This window comes from Protopterus annectens, chromosome 7.part1 (assembly GCF_019279795.1).
Source record: "Protopterus annectens isolate FY-2018-M chromosome 7.part1, PAN1.0, whole genome shotgun sequence".
Taxonomy (NCBI): Eukaryota; Metazoa; Chordata; order Ceratodontiformes; family Protopteridae; genus Protopterus; species Protopterus annectens.
In genome coordinates, this window is record NC_056740.1 from 82,981,606 (window position 1) to 83,003,476 (window position 21,871).

General features: G+C 37.9%; 1 protein-coding gene across 1 annotated transcript in view; it reads left to right on the top strand.

The window, feature by feature from the left end:
- The window catches only part of THSD4 (thrombospondin type 1 domain containing 4), a 1,382,388-nt gene that overhangs the window by 204,779 nt on the left and 1,155,738 nt on the right, over window positions 1-21,871 (top strand). The window lies entirely within an intron of this gene.

Below are 21,871 nucleotides of genomic sequence, written 5' to 3' on the forward strand. Positions count from 1 at the left end.
ATCTATGCAACATCATTATTATTTACCCAAATACTGGGAAGTATCCAGCCAACATCATTATTAGTTACCCGAGTACTACAAAGTGGCTGTGTTTTTTTTTTTTTTTTTGGTATTGCAGTGATGCATAGTGACATTCAGAAACATCTTCTCTAAAACAGAAACATTTTATTTGCAATCCTTTCATAGTTCTCCAATATTCTCTCCATATTTCTTCAATATCCATCTTATATGCAGTGGCATGTAATATTCCATGTCATCCATCTATTTCCCATTGTAGATGTAAGTGAATAATCTTTTTTTCTGTGTGTGTGTGTGTGTGTGTGTGTGTGTGTGTGTGTGTGTGTGTGTGTGTGTGTGTAATTCCACTGAAATTATGTCCATTTTCAGGGGCAGGGCAGTCCAAAACATGGTCTGGTTAGGTGATGTCTTCAGAGTCACAAAGTAAACACATGGATGCAGAGAGAATCAACTGTTGGACTACAGGAAGCAACTTGTTAACAGTTAATAGATTTAATCCTCTGAGAGTCAATTTTAAGACTTATTATTGTGAAAACTTGCTTCAGAAGTTGTAGCTTAGGGTTTCTGTGTACCTGATGTTGCAGAAATTTTAGCTATGGGTTTCTGTTTACCTGATGTTGCAGAAAATTTTCAGACACCACATTCACCTTCTGAATAATATACAGTAACACTGCAGAAAAGAATTACTAACTGAAAAGGAACTAATCTGTAGAGAAAATTGAATTTTAGTGCCATGTATTCCTGTAGTTACTCTGCTTAATAAATAAACAGAGGAGAACAATATCAGCTATAAATAGAATGGCCTAGCCAAACTAGAGTTATACTGTCTGATACCTTAAACCTTCTGTGATAGATGTCCATGGAATATATACAAATGACCCCATAAGGACAGGAAGGTTTTTCCTTTGTAAGTCTTCATGGACAGATTGAGGCCAATAAAGCAAAGCCTCACTACCTGCAGACATGCATGTTCCAGCATTCTTATGACCTCATCAATACACCATAATTGGACTTTTGAGCTATACTGTAGAAACACAAGTTCTTTAAACCCGACTGATGTCCATAACCATTAAAGTGTCTGCAATATATCCCAGCTAACAACCAAACCAAACAGTAAAAGGGTCATACACACAAACCAGTTAGTAAAAACTACAAGAAAAACCCTAGCCAAGCTATAGATTTTACTGTGTGATACCTTAAACCTCCTGTAATACAGGCCCATGGGATATATGCAAATGACTCCATGGGCTTCTATTACAGGAGGTTTAAGGTAGCACACAGTGAAAACTCTAGCTTTGCTAAAGTTTGCTTGTAGTTTTTACTATAAATGGAATGCTGGCAGAAGTTTTATCTACCTTCCTGTGGTTTATGTAGGATAGAGGTATGCAGACCAAATTCTATAGAGCATCTGTATCTGTCTATTTAGAAGATATTCCTGCCTGGTGGGTGACTTATCTCTCTTGGTATGGTACTGTAAAATATTTCTTCTGGTGCTCCACAGCTGATTTAATACTCATCCAAAAGGTCTAACATCAATATGTTGTAGAACTATAAAACATATGACTGGAAGTTTTCTGGCAGCCTATGACTTTGCTGGACACTGACCTAATGAGCAGCAATCTACCCACTGTTGTTTTGCTGTCAAGAACTGCTATAACTCTGGGAGTCATTTTCCCATTTAGGAATACTGGATGCTTGTGACTAGGTGAAACTGTGAGCATAGGATGGATACTAGTTGAGCTATGAATCAAAACATAGAAATAGAAAATGCACACTTACGCCTAAGTCACATTAATTGGCTATCAACCACAAGCCCTTGGCATGTTCTTTATTCTAGACATGAATGTTATTTGATTTTGAAGACAAAGATTCCATGATTGAATAACTGTCATTTTTAATGAGCATGTTTATGGGGATCAGCCATTAATGTCTACTCCTATTATTTGAACCAGCCTTGGAATATGATTTTATGTCTTTAAAGAGGTTTACTATCATATGTTTGAATTACGGTGGTTGTGCTGCTGTAGCATTGTCACCTCACATTAAGATGCTGTCCGGTTCGATTCTCAGCTAGAGCGTCTTCTGCGTGGAGACATGCGTGAATGGGCATGCCTTCGTTGAAGGTTGTGCATCAGGGCAGGTAATTCGGCACGTAAAAATCAACTACCAATCATTAGTGGACCGGAGTTCTGCTGTGGTGACCCCTAACTGGGAAAAGCCGAAAGACACAACAACAACTATCATATGTTCGAATCGTAATCCGTCGACTGCACTTTTGTCGAACACGGAAATTCAAAAACGGTAATGTCGAACACAAAAAGCCAACCTAGGAGCGGTTTTAACATGGGTGGAGATAGGTGTTCACTGTTATTGCTGAACTACAAACCTCTCCCCTATCTCGGCCCATGTTAAAACCCATTCTTAGGATGGCTTTTGGTGTTCAACATTACCATTTTTGAATTTCCATGTTCGACAAAAGTGCAGTTGATGGAGTTTGATTTGAACATATGATAGTAAACCTTTAAAGACTACAGTCTTACTATGAGATGTGGCTCATGGGCGTACATATCCAGTGAGGAGATAAGCATATGAAGATATGACTGGATAAATGGATTTGCATATATTCTTATTAATACTATGAATCTAATGGGGGTCTATATTATAACATCGAAGTCTTACAACTTTAAATATTATAATATCGAACCCAGTAGAGCGAAACACCAGAAAACCAAACAGTCAGAATAGCGAATTTTTCCTAGGGAAAAAATTTGTTGTTCTGACAAACATACACACAACACAAGCACACCAAAATAAATAATCCACACACACACTTCACAAAACCCTACACTAAACCATACATACACCACTAGCTATCCACTTACCTTAACCCAACCCTAATCCTAAGGTCTGTCACTATCACACACTCACGTTACCCGCTGCCTAACCCTAACTCTCCTACCCCACCCTAACCCTCACATCCACACAATCGCACACTTACCTGACTCGCGGCCTAACCCTAACTCACCTAACCCATGCCCAATCACAGACTCACCTTCATTCTCACAGTTACATTAACCCGGTCTGTAACCTTCGCTCCACAGTCGAGGAAATAGCAAAGCTGCAGAAACGGCCCCCCGAATACTTTCCCTAGGAAAGTATTCAGTGTTCTGCAGCTTCGCTATTTCCAGTGTTTGCTCTACTGGGTTCGATATTATAATTTTCGAAGTTACAAGACTTTGATGTTATAATATAGACCCAAAATCTTAACTTCTTGTTTAAAAAAGGTGTTCTATGAAAGCAGCAACTGGCAATGCACAGTACTCCGTAGTTAATCAAGGTATTTCCATGGAACTCAACCCTAGCCTGTATTTTGAATGCCTGAAAATTCTGGCAAAGATTATATTCCTCAAAACGAACTACCAGTAGAGCCATTTCCCTGTAGAAAATGGAAATTTGTTAGGTGCTTATGGTATTTTTTTCAAAATTCTCACCAGCAGAGTTGCAGTCCTTGGAATAAGCAAATAAAAGTGTGAATAGGTGAAAAATATACACTACGTCTGTGATTGCAGATGTCTGTCAATTGTTTCTTCCCTAAACTACAGCAATCTTGGGGTTAGCACCAATAACAGGCTTCTGGGAGGTGAAACACCCCACGGCTAGGTTTTCAGGGGACAAAGATGTTTTAAAGGTATGGCAGTGAGCTTTGATTGCAGTTTATTTTTTCAGTGTCAGAACAAGGAGGACCAGTTCTCACACTTCTGCAAGACAGCTAATTAAGTATTAATTTGTCATACTTATTAATTATATCTCAGAAAATGTTATCCTGTTCTTCTGCCCTGAGGAATATCATACCAACATGCGATAAGTTCTTAGGCTCGCCTTCTCATTATTTCCATCACTTTAACAACAAAGGCGTTTGAGGGGAAAGAACACAGGTAGGTCAAACTGGACAACTGGCAGCTCATTTAACAATTTTCTGGAATAAAATGGACATATTGATGGGGCTGGAGTTTACCAGCGCTATCAGTGCATTTTGGTAATGTTCTTTATCATTGTAGTGATACAAATCATTCCAGAGACTATCTGGTCAAAAAAAAAAAAAATCAGCCATTCACTTGCTGACCAGTCTTTGTTTTCACTTTTAATGCCACTTCCCTTTTCTATTTCTTTCCAAACAATACGAGGTGCCAAGTTGTTTTTTTCTGAGAACAGTCTCAGTTAATCAAAATAACATATGGAACTGTAAAAGCACTTCAAGGATGATACTTATAACTCATATTGCCTTGGTTTTCTAGTCTGTGGTTTAAACATGAGCAACTATATATCATATGTCTGTGTGTGTGGTGTGCATGTGTGTGTGGTTTATAAGGATATAAGAAGTGCATGAAGAGCTCACCTGTTCTAAAGGCTGAGAACAAGGAATGTTTGTGTACTATTTGTCATTATGTGCTGTCAGTAGAAGGCTCCTTCAGATAAAATAAATTGTCTACACAACGTTTGTAAAATGCCAGTTCTCCTACAGTTGAACACAGATTATTTAAGGCAAAATGACAGTCAGCTGCAGCTGGTAGAGTATGGCATCTTCACCCAACACCATCTCATCTGTTTCTCATAAAGTACGACTGAAAGTATTTCTCATTTAGCAGTCACCCAAAACTAAAATCAACAGAGACTTGAACAGCAGTCTTAGAATAACATGGTCTGTCAGATTTAAATCCCTTAGTCTCAAAATATACACACAGCCAAAGCGGAGACTACCTCTTGGGAGCACACATGATACATATACTGACCTCAAGGCCAAATCATACTTGTCATACAAAGTTTCAAGCAGAACAAACTGAAATTCTTGCCCATAACATGTTCCTTTTATTATCACCATATGAATCATTTACATAATTCATTTGGCAATAGTGACATACTTGCAATTACAGCATCAAACAAAACATAAGGACTGCATGTTTAGTCTTTCATAAAAAGTACTTAATTGTCCCCTTGGTATTCATATTTTAATTAAACTATACTCCACAAGAGTCACTAAAAAGGACATGACCCAGGCATTTCAAAGTACATGATTTTTTTTTTTTTTTTTGGGGGGGGGGGGGGGGGGCAGTTGACCTACAAAGACTTAAACAAATCTGAAAGAATCATTGAACTTTACAGTAATTCACATGGATACCACCTCTATGTCCACTGCTGCCACGAATGTTATCACTAACAGATTTTATTAACAGTTATAAGTAGTGACTTCAGTTTTTAATGATATTATGCACGCACTCTCAAAAGTATTTACTTTTGCTGCAGCTATTTGTTGTTCTAGAGTTTTTTTTTTAGATTATTTGAAATAATTATAGAAGCAAAGGAGTGAAGAGAGATACTTCTGATGCAACACAATATCTCAAGTAAGACATGCTGAATACTTCTTATCCTGCAAAGAACTGAAACAGTTTTAATAATTTGACCAAAGCATTCAATAAATCCATTTCATTGGTCTACCTTTGAATACCACAGCTGTTATTATATAGATCTAAGCCACTTTTTAATCATAAAGAAAATTATTTCTTTACATTAAAGCATTTACTACATTTATTCTTGATTTTCAGTTATTAAAAATAGTTTTTATATGGAAAATGAAACAGTGCTCATTTTAACATCTTCAGTAAACTGGCACAACTCTTACAGCAGAGCAATCTCACCAAGGCACTTTATGAGGTTGCAGCATGCTTATTGTCTAATGCCACTCCCACACCTTAACTAATACAATCTACCAACTCTGTTTACAGTTGTCATTTGTGACAATTGCACTCCACTTACACACTGTGACTGGAATTTGAGGAATAACATGTATGTATACATCATATGTTCTTAACTAAGGTAACTATATCATTAGATTGGGTCTATATTATAACATCGAAGTCTTACAACTTCGAATGTTATAATATCGAACCCAGTAGACCGAACGCTGGAAATAGCGACACTGCAGAGCACCGAATACTTTCCTAGGGAAAGTATTTGGTGGGCTGTTTTTGCAGCTTCACTGTTTCCTTGACTGTGGAGAGAAGGTTATAGACCGGGTTAAGGCAATTGTGCTTACAAAGGTGAGTATGTGATTGGGCACGGGTTAGGTGAGTTAGGGTTAGGACGCAGGTCAGGTAAGTGTGTGATTGTGTGGACATGAGGGTTAGGGTGGGGTAGGTGAGTTAGGGTTAGGGAGCGGGTAAGGTGAGTGTGCAATAGTGACGGACCTTAGGGTTAGGGTTGGGTTAAGGTAAGTGGATAGCTAGTGGTGTATGTATGGTTTAGTGTAGGGTTTTGTGAAGTGTGTATGTGGATTATTTATTTTGGTGTGCTTGTATTGTGTGTATGTTTGTCAGAACAGCTATTCTGACTGTTCGGTTTTCTGGTGTTTCGCTCTACTGGGTTCGATATTATAACATTCGAAGTTGTAAGACTTCGATGTTATAATATAGACCCAAGATTTTAGCCTTTTCCTAAATATAATGGAGGAATACGGTAAAGCTGGATCTGTGAACCTCTCACAGAATATCTACAGGACATCACTCTCAATGAAATCAGTTTGAAGGTGTTGATTCATCAGGTTAACCATCTGTCCACAATGGCAGAATTGCATAAGAATGAGAATCTCCCACCCATCCCTGCCACTCACTGATGTCATGCAGGAATCATAAAACCAAGAATGTTTTAGTGACCTGTAAGATGTCTCATGAGCTTTATCTATCTCTTGCAGATCATATTCATTATTTACATAAATTCATTTTAATGCACATCCCATCCCATGCCTACCATTAGAAAAAAACACAGGGGATATGATTCTGGTAGCTTGAAACATCGTTTCATGGACCTTATGACCGTATTCAAACTTTTACATTTTAGAATGTCCTATGTCATCAAGTGAGAAAAGAATGTTTAATGATTAAACAGGCTATTGACTTGGAGGTCATTTCAAGCCTAACCATTTCATCCCAGTGTAATGCCATAGAGAGTCTAGTCAATACCCAGGACTGTATTTAGTAAAGACTGCTCATGTCTAGAAAAGTTGTGGGCAGCCTGGGGATCACTTCTGTGGCTCTGCTCGATAGGGGCACTGGAAAATAATTTTCTTGGGTGACGAAAGCCAGGGTACATTTTTGGCTAGGCTTATATAGGCCCTAGGGCCAATAGCCTAGTAACTACCTATGCGCTATCCCCAGTAAGAATTTATGGTGCCCCATGCACTCGTCCAGGTTCGTTTTGAACAGTGTCATAGAGGTGCTCTGCTTCACATAAATTGACAGCCTGTTACAAAGATGCAGCTGTCACTGGGAGACAAATCTGTCCCTCCAGCATGTCCTATTCAAGTCAGAGGTCATATTTAGGTCCCTGGAATGGATAGCTCTAGTTCTGTTTGATTTATGGATGTGGAGCAATTTCATTAGGTTTGGGTCAGAGACATAGCCATCAACCTTCCATCACCAAAATGAGGAACATTACTTCTTATAATGTGGAACAAATGGGCAAAATGTGGAACACCTACTAACAATTTGCTAACATCTTCATTTAAGAAGCTCATAGATGTTTAAAGTGTGCTACTTTATACTTATAAAAAGTTCTTTTGATGTATTATTTATTTATTTTATTTTATTTTATTTATTTGTAGTGTGTTTGCCTGTATGGTCCATTGCGCCATGAGGAGCCCATTTTCAATGGAATCTTGGGTAGAAAAGCTCCAACAAGTACAAATATTACAGTACAAGGTTACACAAATTACAAATATATGAGAATTATAAAATACAGAGTTACAAAGTTAGACAAAATTGGTATTTGCAGGAGCAAATTAGTACAATGCATTAAAAAAGAATTAATTTCAGACAAATTAAAGTTCAATATAGTATGCTTATTCCTATAATTTATTGTTAGGTATTATAAGACTATAGGAGGTTCTTCACAGACAAGCTAACTTGTACAGAGTAGCTAAAGTCAGGGAAGTTATGTAGGATGGGAGCAAGAACATTCCCAATGTGAAGTTAGGTGTGAGTGGAACAAGGTTTTGAAGGCAGAGAGACTATTGATGGTCCGGATGAGAGGTGGCAGAGAATTCCAAAGACATGCTAGGGAGAAGGCTAGAAGATGTTTGCCTGGTGGGTGTGCAGGTTTATGTACTTCTATTAAGTTTTGGAAGCTGGATCATAGATGTCTAACAGGGAGATGCATTTGGAAGGTAGAGGCAAGGGAGGGCAGAGAGAGGAGCTGAAAAGTAGTTTGTGTGCTTGGATAAGTTGAATATAGGTAAGGTAAGTGGGCAGCTCAAGCCAGTTAAATTGATGTAAGGAAATGCAGTGATGGGTAGTGGATCTGTGGCCTGTTGCAAATTTTGAAATTTTATAGTAACAAGAGGAGAGTTTTGACTTGAAGGAAGATTGCAAATTAGTAAGGATGGAGGCACCATATAGTAGGGAAGGGATAAGGTAAGTGATAGCGAGAATAAGCCTGGTGGAAGAAGAGATATAACAGTTTTGGCGATAAAGCATGCCCAGTTTCTTATCTTTTTTTTATATTCACTGGTAGATGGCTATCAAATTTTAGTTGATCATCAAGAACTCCTAACAGTTTTGCAGTGGAGACTATTTCAAGAAGGGTATTGTTTTGGCTGGTGATAGAGAAATAGTTTTTATCTAGGATAGTAGTTTTAGAAGGGGTAAATAACATGATTTTAGTCTTGGTTGCATTGAGTGCAAGATGATTATCTAGCATCCATTGTTCAGTAGAAAAGAAGGTATCCTGGGTTAGTTTCACTAATGAGGAAATGGAGGTGGTAGAGCAGATTATATTTGAGTCATCGGCATATTGGATAATGTTGGCATTTGGGATGACATGGTGGAAGTCGTTTATGAAAATATTGAATAGAAGGGAACCTAGAATTGAACCCTAGGGCACACCTGTGGGAGTATTCAGGAAAGGAAAAGTAGCTTTTTCCACCTAACTGCTTGTTGCCTATTTGACAGATAGCTGGTGAACCAGTTAATAGAGGAGTGGGATAGATTTAGTTTAGCGAGTTTAGTGAGGTGAAGGTTGTGAGAGATGGTGCCGAAAGCCTTGGAGAGCTCTAAGAGGAGGGTGGACACGATAAGATCAGAGTCATGGGCCTTGTTGACAGTTTCTAGGAAGGAGAGGAGAGCAGTAGTGGTGCTGTAGCTGGGTCAGAATCCATGCTGGATGCGGGTAAGAAGGTTATTCTTTATGAGATAGGGTAAAAGTTGTAGGTGGATGCATTTTTCGAGAAGTTTAGAAATGGGAGATAGGATAGCGATAGGTCAGAAATTAGGAATATCATTGTTGTTGTCCCCTTTCTGGAGTGGAATAATCAAGGCTTTTTTCCAGAGCTGGGGAACATGGCTTTCTGAGACTGATCGGTTTATTAGGATACAGACAGGGAAGGCAACGGCTTCTGCAGCTATTTTTAGGAAGTAAGAGGGTATCTCATTGGGTGGATTACAGCATGGTTTCAGGTTTAGAAGAAGTTTTTTTATGGTAGAGATGGGGATAGGGATCATGGAGAAGGGAGGGGTTGGGGCTGGAGATATTAGAGGAGAAAGAGTAATGTGGAGGTGAATGAGGGGGAGCAGAATTATTAGTAAAGGAAGAAGTGAGTTTGGCTATGGAGTCAGTGCAGAATAGCTAAATCCAGGTCAGAGATATTTCGATTAGGGCAGGGGTTTTCTTTTTTGCCATGGTTAAGGAGAGAGGAGATTCCATCCCAGATTTTTTTAGGGTTAGTGTTATGGTTGGATTCAATACTATTTACCATGGATATCAGCTAAAAGTATCCTAAAACTAAATGAGTGGCAGATCCTTTCAGTGTAGAACTTTGAGGAACATTGACTTTTTAAGATACAAAATGAGGAACATTCCTCATAATGAGGTACACTTGAGAGGTATGGCCATAAATTGCTCTGTACGCCAGGCATAAGTCTCCCCTATGAAGTCTATATAGTGACAAGGACTTTAGTCGATCTGTGTAAGGCACTTTTTCATTTAGTTCTGTTTTCCACATTATTATCAACATCATATAACTATAATAATTGCTTTATATTGTGTAGCAACTGAGTCAATGTACCATACTATTAAACTAAGACAGGGTTAAGGGAAACACATCTCTAACAAGGCTTCCTTTTCCAATAGGAGTTTTTTTAAATTCATCATGCCTTTCTTTCCTTAAGTCCTTTATGTTTCAATACATTGAAGCTGAAAGCTATTAGGATGTCCATTCTCATGTCAATATCTGTAACTTACATTGACTTTTATTCAAAGGCCATGACATCAATTCTCAATGCAAATTTCAGTACATAAGCATCATTCATATATCTTGCAAATTTTGTATTATTGAAATGACTGTCAGACCATCACCAAGGTTCTTGTCATTTCTGTACTTTCACTCCTTCACAGGATTATTCCTTTACGCAGCATTTCTTATGACAAAGCAGGTACATTGCAGTTATGAAAACAACCAATTAAACCTGCAATGACTTCACTGACAGACTAATCTGGACTGTAAGACATTTGTTAATGGCCATTTGGTGGCACAGAAAGTTGTCCGTCAGTTGCAGATAGGGAGGCATTTCTACTGCCCAAGCCAGTAGGGGTACTTAGCTCACAGCATTAGGAATTGCCTGGTGATCTGGTAGAGCAGTGTCAGAGCACTCACCCAACACCTGTTTTTACAGTCTCCACTTCCTTCCTTTTCTTAGCCATTGTGTCTTGTACTGAACTAATTCTCATGCTGGCCAAGGGGGACTATGTTTATGCCACTTGGCTGGAGATTGGACAAGCAGACCAGCATGGATGGTATGTTATACTGCCTGGCAAAAGGCCACCCAGCATGAGTTATGCCATGGTGATCATTCATATAAACTGGTCTCAATGGCCTCATGCATGTTTGTATTTTCACTTGGTTTTAGCTTGGGGACAAACAATTGCTGTTTGACAAGGCACACTCAGCTAAAGCTATAGCCTAGCAAGTGTCAGATGATAAAGTAGTTCCTGACCTTTTCTGATGCATCCAAAGAATAGGCCTAGTATGGCTGACATCTCACAAAAGTAGATAATAAAAATAAATTTGTAGTACATGCTGATGACACCTCAAATGGTAATTTAAATTTTCCTAGAAATGCAGTAAGTTAGAATTAGCACGCAAATGATGTATTAATTGAAATATAGGAACACTAACAGGGAACTTCCATTAACTCTATGTAGACACACTAACTAGGAAATATAACCGGTTTGATTCCTCTTAATGCAGACAATACTTTATCAACAAGAATCCCATGCTGTCAGAAGCTTCGAACAAAGATGCTAAACACGTGCAGAAAATAAATCTTTTTGTAGATGTTCTGCAGTTGTCATCAAAAGTTGAGAGGTTCTAAAATAGGTGTTAAGGAAGTGTCCTTTTCTTTCTTCTACTCTAAACTTCACTGGTCTGACAACAGAGCTGTGCTTTGAAATATCTCACCCCTCCTTTTGTTTGACAATCTATTCTGTTTGATCTTTAGCTGAATTCTGAACAAGTTTTCACTCATCCATTTGGCAACTACACCAACAAAGGCCAACCTCTCCACATATAAACATGCTAATGTAGCAGTGGGTTCTCACTAAGAAGCCCAAAAAGCTTACATCCCAATTAGGGTCTATATTACATTAGCAAAGTTTCAAAACTTCAAATCTGATATGTCAACACCATATAATCGAAGTCTTGAAACATTGAAAATGTAATAAAACACAACAACCTACAAAAAGAAACCATTTAAATGCTCTAAGCAGGAGGGCAAGCCCCCCTGCACCCCCCACACCACTCACAACTTAAATATACCAACTCTGAGATAGCACTACAGTGCAGAAAAGGGAAATCTTCCCTTTCTGTACTGTAGAGATCTCTGTTAAAAGATTCAAAGTTTTAAGACTTTGATCATATGGTGTCGACCATATCAGATTCAAAGTTTTGAAACTTCGATCTTCTGATATAGACCCTCCCAATTATACTGGCTCCCATTTTAAATTATCAATATCTTCTCATCCCTGGCCTCTCCCAGACTGACACCAGGATCGCTGTGTCTCCCTCAAATTATCCCATTGCAGCTCTGGAGACCCGACTAAACCTTTTATTTCCTCTGTAGGTAAATACTTTCCATGGCAAATGAGAGAAAGTAGGAACCATGGTGTTTCTTAAATTGCTGTCAAGATTATAAGTTTTCGTATCAGTGTTCAGAAACTGAGGTCATCTAGGAACACTGACTACAAGATGTTGTAGAGTAACTTTTCCCTTCAGCCCCCATGTAACTTTAGTTTGAAGTGAAAACTGCTTTCACAAAGTGTGATTGTGCTGGGCATGAACATAACAAATCAGTTATTTATTGCAGTCTTCATGAGGATATACCATTTTTAGCAATAAAGGAAAGGCAACGTTCTGTAAGAAAAGAGAATTTAGTATTATCCTCAACCCTATTAATTTTGGTATTAGAGTTAGTTTTCTCTCAGAAGAGAAGGAAAAATAACTTTTCAGCCTCTCTTTTTTCCGGAAGGTAAACATAAGCTATATCATATAATATTAATTTCTTAAACCATATACAGTAGTGAAGAAATTATCTCAAGTGCATGTTGCTATTTATTTATTTCATGACTACTGACTTGTTGATGGTTGGCGTGCATTTTGACAAATGCTGCCAATTGGTGCAAAATAATTTTGTAGAGTGCTATTATGTTGTTGATTTTTGTTTCTTATTTTTCTATTTTTAGCCCTATTTCAGCAATGTAATTAGGCTGTGGCTGACTGATTATCTATGTGATGCAGTCAGCTAACTTTGCTCAAAATAAGCAGAAATACATGCAGAGCCTTGGCATATAGGCAGTTATTTTGCACCTTCTCCAGCACATATACAGGTGCTTTTAAGTAGGTGAACATACTTGTGTAGCATGCTTTGTGACTCTGAAAACACCCCGATTTTTGTGTCCCTATGCTTCCTTGAATGGAATGCCTGCCTGAAGCCCACAGAAAAGCTTTCAGTTCTAAATGAATTACATCATCTTAACAGTCATTATTTTCTTTAACAGTGTCCATTTTAAAACAGCATTTTGTATTGCTATAAAATCATGACTCTTGACAACCTGCTTTTTGCAAAGAGAAGCAGTGTCACATGTAACTATATTTTGAAGAAATGAGCTGGTAGAGAGGCTGTAGTGCTTTCCTTGATGACATCTGTTCACATAGTTCTCTGCAAATAGCAAAAGTTTAATTTACTGCAGTGCTGGAATTACATATAATGAGCAGAGTCATTCATTCCCTGATGGAGTGAAGGAATAAGAACAACACTGCTTGCAATACAGTCCTGTATCTGGACAGCTATAACAAGTTTCTCAGGGATTACCTTTGGTCTGATAATAAGACACAATTTATATCATCAGTCACTAATTGTAAATGAATGAAAAATAAGCCATATACTCCTAATAATCATTTTATTATTTATACTATTCATTCTTACTTTCCAAAGAATTAACTTCACTAGAAAAGCTGGCTTGGTAAGGCAGTTTTCAAACATACACTCATGTTGCACAGAGAACTGCATGCAATAAACCAGCACATAGCACTCACTCAGAAAGTCTAAAAATCAGGTCTATGTCATAAAACCGAAAACACAAACTCTCGCACGCTCACATAAACGAATAATTAAAAACCCGAAATTGGTATTCCCTCCACACCCCCCGCTAAATATATATTCCTACTCCGTGATCGCACTACAGTGAGGAAAGGGCAAGTATTCCAATCTTCACTGTACTGCGATCCCAAAATACGTGGGGTTGCGTGTTACGTGAACTCCAAGAGGAACTAAACCCACACATAAAAATGCTATTTAACCTTAGCCTTACTTCAGGATATGTACCTGAACACTGGCGTACAGCAACAGTGGTCCCACTCCACAAAGGGGGTACCTCTACAGACCCTGGGAACTACCGCCCCATAAGCTTAACCAGCCTGGTCTGCAAAGCTATGGAAAGAATCATTATGGAACTCATAAACAGAGACACAGGGGACCTAGAGACACTTGACCCCACCCAGTTCGGCTTTGTAAAGGGCAGATCCTGCCTTTTGAACCTGGTTGACTTTTTCAAAACAGTCACTAGAGCCATTGATGAGGGCAAAGCAGTCCATACAGCCTACCTGGACTTGGCTAAGGCCTTCGACACAATACCCCACTCAGGCATCATAGATAAGCTCAACAGCTTAAACGTAAACCCTTGTGTCACTAGATGGGTTGCAAACTGGCTAAAGGACAGAACCCATAAAGTTAAAATCGCTGGAGCAATGTCAGACTCAAAGCCAGTCACAAGTGGTGTCCCACAGGGATCTGTCCTGGGACCCCTCTTGTTCGGCATTTATTTCTCAGATGTTAAAGCAAACATGGGAGGGTTGTGGCTGACAAAGTTCGCAGATGACTGCAAACTAGGCACCATAGTCGATACACCAGTGGACACATACATCCTACAAAAAGGCCTCACAGAAACGGACAACTGGTGCCGGAGTCACGGCCTTAAACTAAATGCCAAAAAATGTATAGTCATCCCCTTTGGGAAAAACAAAGTACCCACAAATTATCACATAGACAGCAACCCACTGAGTATGGAAAAAGTAATCAGAGACCTAGGGACCCAAGTCGATAGCGACCTCTCATTTGACACCCACGTTGCCAAAGTGGTTAGAAAAACATTCTACCTTGCACACCTCATCATGAAGGGATTCACATCCAGATCCAGGGATGTCATTGTACCCCTATAATCCTCCCTCATCAGACCCATGATTGAGTACAATGCCCCATTTGGCATGTACCTCACCCGGCATTTGCAACAGCTGGAGAGACCACAAAAGTACCTCATGAAGAGGATCAAGGGTCTCCAACATATGTCTTATTCTGCCAGACTAAAGAAACTTCAGCTCTATTCAGTAGCATACCGCCTGCTCAGAAGTGATCTCTGCCTGACGTACAAGGCCATGTCCAATCAGGATCTGATGGACATGCTCCACCTCAAAAAATCCAAATCCATCAGGACCACGAGAGCCAAAGACTTAAACCTCGGCACAAGTATGAATAGGACATGCTGGAGGGATAGATTCATAACCCAGAGGCTTCCCATGCTTTGGAACAAGATCCCAGTTCGTATTAGGCAGAGCCCCTCACTGACTCTCTTCAAGAGAAATCTTGATGAGTGGATGGGAGATCGTACGTTTACCCCAGGGGTCACATCTGTGTCACTGCTAGACAGGGGCACAGTAAACTAATTCTGTTATATAAGGGGACCTTCATTGTGTCACTACTAGACAGAGGCACATTATTCTAATTTTATTCTGTACATTTTTGTACCAGTTCATGGGGTGGCAAAAGCCACATCACTATGGCTAGGCTTACAAATGCCCCAGGGCAGATAGCCTAGTACTATACTATGAAACTATGAAACCACTTTTGAGTTTCTCATTATTCACTCATGTGAGCATTCGAGAGTTTTCATTTTCGTCTTTCTGAAGTAGAAGCTAAAAATTATGATTACTGTCTATACCCTGCATACATTTGTAAAGTGTGGAACAAGATCTTTTCAGATATCAGAAATATCATCTTATCCTTGATTCATTACTTCTAAGAAGTCATAACTCTCAAGAAAATGGCCCTGCACTTGTAACAATTCTATTACTAAGACATTGTGCTTATTCTAAGGGTGTTATTCATATTTCAGGGCTTTGCATATTCGTACTGGTGATCCATGAAGAGTGGCACTCTGAGATTATACAAATCCCAAAATGTCAGGATGACTATGGAAATGAGGAAATTGTTTTTGTAAATATACCCCCCATTGGAAATGTAATTTATGCATAACTGATAGGGGGATAGCTTTTATGCCGTTAAGGGGTTTATACCTATGCAAAGGAGTTCGATTCATAGTCATGAATCTATAATGAATGCATTTTAATCTATAAGGAATACATTTGGGTGCAAAGTGTGTAAAATGCTCTGACATTATGCAAGAGAACAGCCATTTTCAGTTGAATACTGAGATGTGAGGGGAGCTGACTTGGTGCTTCTGCATACCTGGACATTTTTCAGGAGGGGTCAATTGGATAAATGTTTTATTAGGATTTTTGTGCATACCTAGACATTTTATTGAAGGGACGGCTTGGGTGAAATGTTTCTTTTAGTGTTTGTGTGTACCTGGTGAAATGTTTAGTTTGTTGTTTGTGCACACCTGGAGATATTACTGAAAGGTCGATGGAGGAGATAATTAAGTTGTGTAAACTGTAAAAAATGGTCAAACATGCAACAACACAAACTAATAACCAGAAGGAATGTGTGTTGTGCAAAGCAATACAAATGGACAACACAAGGAATGATCAAAAAATCTTTTAATAAATAAATTGTTAAGCACTTTTGTTTCATAAAATACAAAAGTTCATCAGAATGAAGTACTGAAAAGCACACCCTGTTTAAATAAATATAACAGCCAGTCATAACTGTAAATTCATTTACAGCTATAAGACATAAAAAACACCAGCACTTCCAATGTCATAATATCTATAGGTGCACAAAACTAAATAAATATTCAAAAAATAATTAATACAAGTGTAAAACATCCATAATAGCCATCTAAATAAAATCTCAACATATAAAAGTAATAAGTAATATATAGTTAATCCATATGTGTGTTTATGAGTATATATGAAATTATCTTAGCTGATCTAAGATTCAAGACAGGTAAAATCTAGACATTGTCATTCAACCCAGGGGTTGACATTGGCATTTAATTTAAGTTGCTAGTAATGTTCTCTGTACTGAAGCAATGTCTCCCAATCACCTACCCTGAGAGGCAAATTCATTTTTTCTATTATTCAATACTGAAATTTCTCAAAGCCCACACATATCTCACTATGATTGAAAAGGGCATTATTGACACCTGTGGTAGAAATGACACGAATATGTTCATATATCCTTTTCGTAAAATCCTCTCTGTTTTCCTGATGTAAAAACCTGGACAAGTGGAATATTTTGCCACATGTACTATAACTTTACTTAAACAATTTCCATCTTGAATATTAAGTAAAACACCTTGATCCTCCCCTAACCTCATACAATCCCATTGCTAAATATATGAACAATAGTTAGGATGGGCACATTTCCTAGTTCCTTTAAATTTATCTACCATATTATTTATTTCTGGTTAATAATTTAATTGTGTGATTGTGTATACATGGTCAGACAGATGAAGTGGTTGGTGAACAAAATTATTTATTGTGTCATTTAAGTGAGAAATGAAAGGGTTGTTGGGGGAAAATCATTTGTGTGACAGGGAAGTGCTCATGCATACTTAGGTTCATAGGTATATAGGTGTGTACTGGGCTAATGGCCCTGGATCCTTTACAAGCCTAGCCCATAGGATTACCCTGGCATCATGCCACCCAACCTTAGTTCCTAGAGGCTCTGTTGAGTAGAGCCACTAGAGTGATCCCAGGAGTGAATTTTCTATTTCCCATCCACTCATCAAGATCTCTTTTGAAGAGGGCCAGTGAGGTGCTCTGCTTGACATGTATGGGAAGTCTGTTCCATAGCATGGTCAGTCTCTGGGTTATGAACCTGTCCCTCCAGCATGTTCTGTTGATTGTGATAATGTGGTTGAGGTCTTTGGAGCGTGTGGTGTGGAGGGATTGGGATTTCTTTAGATGTAGCATTTCTAACAGAGCTGGGTTAGACATGGCTTTGTAAGCCAAGCAGAGATCGCCTCTAAGTAGGTGATACGAGACAGAGAATAGTTGGAGTTTTTTGAGTCTGTCCATATAAGACAAGTGTTTAAGGCCTAGGATCCTCTTTGTGAGGTACTTTTGTGGCCACTCCAGTTGTTGCAGGTGTCAAGTGAGGTACATGCCAAATGGGGCATTGTACTCATTGACTGGCCTAATGAGGGAAGAGTAGAGGGAGACAATGACCTCTTTCTTCCTGGATGCAATACCATTAGTAATGAGATGTGCTACATAGAAGGAATTTCTGACCACAGTGGCAACATGATGGTTAAAAGAGAGGTTGCTGTCAACCTGTGTTCCCAGATATAACTGAAGAAACCAAAGAACAAACCCAAAAAAGCAACAAAAGTGGTGATTGGAAGGTGAAAACTGCGAAGACCAACAAAATCCACAAAATGTAAAAGTTAAGCACGCAATTTTATTCTAATCGCTTTTCATCCAGCTAGCAGCCAGACTTCTTCAGACAACAAGATAAAATAAACTACTACATCCAGCTCCATTTATACTTCATCTAAATCATTTGTTGTACAAATTGATTAATTGGTAGGGAAACCACTTTAAAGAAACAGGTTCCTCAAAAGTGAAATAAAATACATTCCTCCAGTTTAAACACACATATAAATACACATTAAAAAATATATAATATGGTACCATAAATACTTATTTACTTATTTTAAAAAAACATACATAGCCTTAAGGCTTTCCTAATGTGTGCACATATGTTCCCAGATCTCTTATAACGCCTTCTATGTTCAGTGGACTACCATCAGTGTGGTAATTCAAGGGAACCAGGTTTTTCCCAAGGGGGATGATGACACATTTTTGGCATTGAGCTTAAGGGCATGGTTCTGACACCAGTCGTTCATCTCATTGAGGCCTTTCTGTAGGATGTCACCTGCCTGTCACCTTGCACTAACACAACAGACATGTCAGACTATGAACTGCAAAACCACCTCATTAGCATACTACTTATTGCAGTAAATGTCCTCTGTGAATCATGCCATTCATTTGTAAGCATCAGCAATTGCTTTTGCACAAGTAACTATGAATACTGGCCTAAATCTTTTCCTGTCTACAATTTACAGTCCCATGAAATCATAACATTGGTAAAACAGTCCTGTTCTTGTATTAAAACATTACAAAGTCTCCTTTTCATGCAGTCAAATCAAATGAATAACATAACATTCTCTCACTTTTACTATTGTAATTTCTTATAGTTAGCTGTTTGGATTAAATATGCAGATGCCTTACTGGCTTTCTGTGTGCTAAACTTACATTAGTAGCATTTATATGTACTGTAAAATAAAGTTGAATGTTCTACCAATGTGCGTGAGCTTAACATACTGTATATACAATGTTCTAGAGATGTGTGCGAGCATACCATGTTGTAAATACTGTATACTGTATGAAACATTGTGATCAGCAAATAATTTATGTTGTCCTGAGTGTTATATAGTACAGTTTTGCTTAGCACATGCAAATGTGTATCTATGTATAGCTATCTATCTCTCAATAGATAGAGATCTTTCTCTCTCTCTCTCTCTATGTTTTTCTCTCTCTCTCTCTCTATGTATGTGTGTGTGTGTGTGTGTGTGTGTGTATATATATATATATATATATATATATATATATATATATATATATATATATATATATATATACACATATATATATATATATATATATATAAAGGTTCCATTCATTTGATTAACAGCTCACTTTATCGACAAGAAAAAACAATGCCTACATTTTATCTATGTCAATTTGTCTGAAAAGTGTGTAAAATAGCGCGGTGTGGTTTTGGATGTTAGGAATTACAGTGCAAATAATGTTGATAAGTATTTTTGCCAGAGTAATGCCACCTCTTGTGTTGTGGTAGAATCTGTTGAAGTTTATGTACGGTGCACCAGCTGGGATCCCATTTTTGTGTACCATCTGTAGAGGTTTATGTATGGTGCACCAGAAGGGATCAAGTGTATGTGTGCCATCTGTAGAAATGTATGTATGGTGCACCAGAAGGAATCCAGTGTGTGTGGTACCATCTGTAGAAGTTTATGTACGGTGCACCAGCAGGGATCCAGTGTGTAAGGAGCATTCATTTTTTTTCAGTGTTTGTGTGACTGTGGAGCTATTATATTTATGTTAGGGGTAAGGGGAGTGAAGCCCTTTACATGGGGAGCAGTTAGGCTTGCTCCCCTGCAAAAAAAAGCTTTTGAAGGTGTATTTAGTGTGTGTATGTGAAATCCTCAACTAAATGTGGTTCTATGAAATGTACTGTTAACAAAATAAATAAAAAAAAAATGAAATACTGATTTTTCTTTTCAATAAAGTAAAATGGCACTGAAGTAAAAGTAGATAGATAGGTAAAATGCAGAGCTTTTTTCCCCAAAACCACTTTTGAAACATGACCTTACCTAGCTGGATTTTCAGGGTAACCCAAGGTAAGTAAATAAATGGTTGCTAGCATCAAATATTATCTTTATGATTCTTCCTAATAATGTTGCCCTGATTTCTATAAATCATTTTAGCTCATTTCACTTTCATTGATAACTAACAACATATGCAATCACATATTTTTGCTTATTAATATTTTTCTGGGGAGCTCTGAAATGTTTAGTGTATTAGAGATTACATTGTAAGTCTGTTTCATGATCTTATACTACATTCCAGGTGTCCTGTGCTGTTGTAAAACAAAAACGTAACTGATTCTAGAGCACAAGTAACATTTATGTTCTGTAGGCAGTCTAAGTTCTTTTACTGGATTTCACTGCGAAGATGTTCCAGCATCATTAACATAACACCTTATTGCACATGTCTCTTTTATTAGCATTCTGTTTAAAAATGGCTACCTGGAGAAAAGGTACAGTTTATAATTATTTTAAAATTTGAAGGTTTCTTTTACGTAATTTTGCTGGATCATGTTTATTTGTAATCTGAACATTTCTTCTTGCATTTCAAATGGCGTCAGTTTTCTTGATTTTGATATCTGTGTGTTCCAGGTGCAGGTTGATTCCTGGGTGGTCGGTTTTCTGTTATCTGTCTTTACTTGTATTTTGTCCCTGTAGCTGTTAAATTGCTTTGTAAACACTGTCATGTTTGGTCAGTTTTGCACAATGAAGATGTTTCATTCCAGTGAAATAAAAGAGATCTGGACTTGTACTAGACAAATGTTTCTATTGTTTGTAATTTGACAATTGAAGATCTAAAGAATTATTGTTAATGTTTATACTGTAGTCCTCACATTATAAAACAATGTCTTTGATCAGTTTGGAAATGTTAGGTCTTGTTCTTATCTTTGCATTTTTAAATATTAAGTCATATTTTTTGTGTATTTTTAAAAAATATTTAATTTGTTTTTCGCTTTCACTTAAACTCAGAAAACAAATGTTTTTCTAGCGAAATTCAGTAATTTTCTACTGACTGTTCTTATAACATGGCAGCTGTAAAATCTCATCTTTGTCTCATATGCAAAATATTAGAGTTATAAATCAACACCATATCTCAATTTAAAGGATTGCTACCAGTCTTTCATGAAGCCAGTATTTATTATCTTTTCTGAGATCAGATAGGCTAAGTCCATTTGGGGGTGTACCTACTTAGGTTTTATGTTTATGAATCTCATTTCACTGAAAGCTAACAATATAAAACCAAAAGTAGGTGGGGGGCTCTGCACCCCCCCCCCCCAACTATATATAGTAACTCCAGGACTGCACTACAGTGGGGAAAAGGCCATATACATTTTACTTGCCCAACAGCACTTACATTCAATGAAATGTGATTCAGTGAAATGAGTTTTCAATGATGTGAGCTTTCAGCGATTTGGTGTGAGTGTTTTGAAATTCAATGAAATGAGTTTTCAGTGAATCAAAGTAGACCTATATATATATATATATATATATATATATATATATATATATATATATATATGTGTGTGTATTTTTTTGTGTCTTTCGGCTTTTCCCAGCTAGGGATCGCCACAGCGGAACTCCGGTCCGTTAATGATTGGCAGTAGATTTTTACGTACTGGCTTGC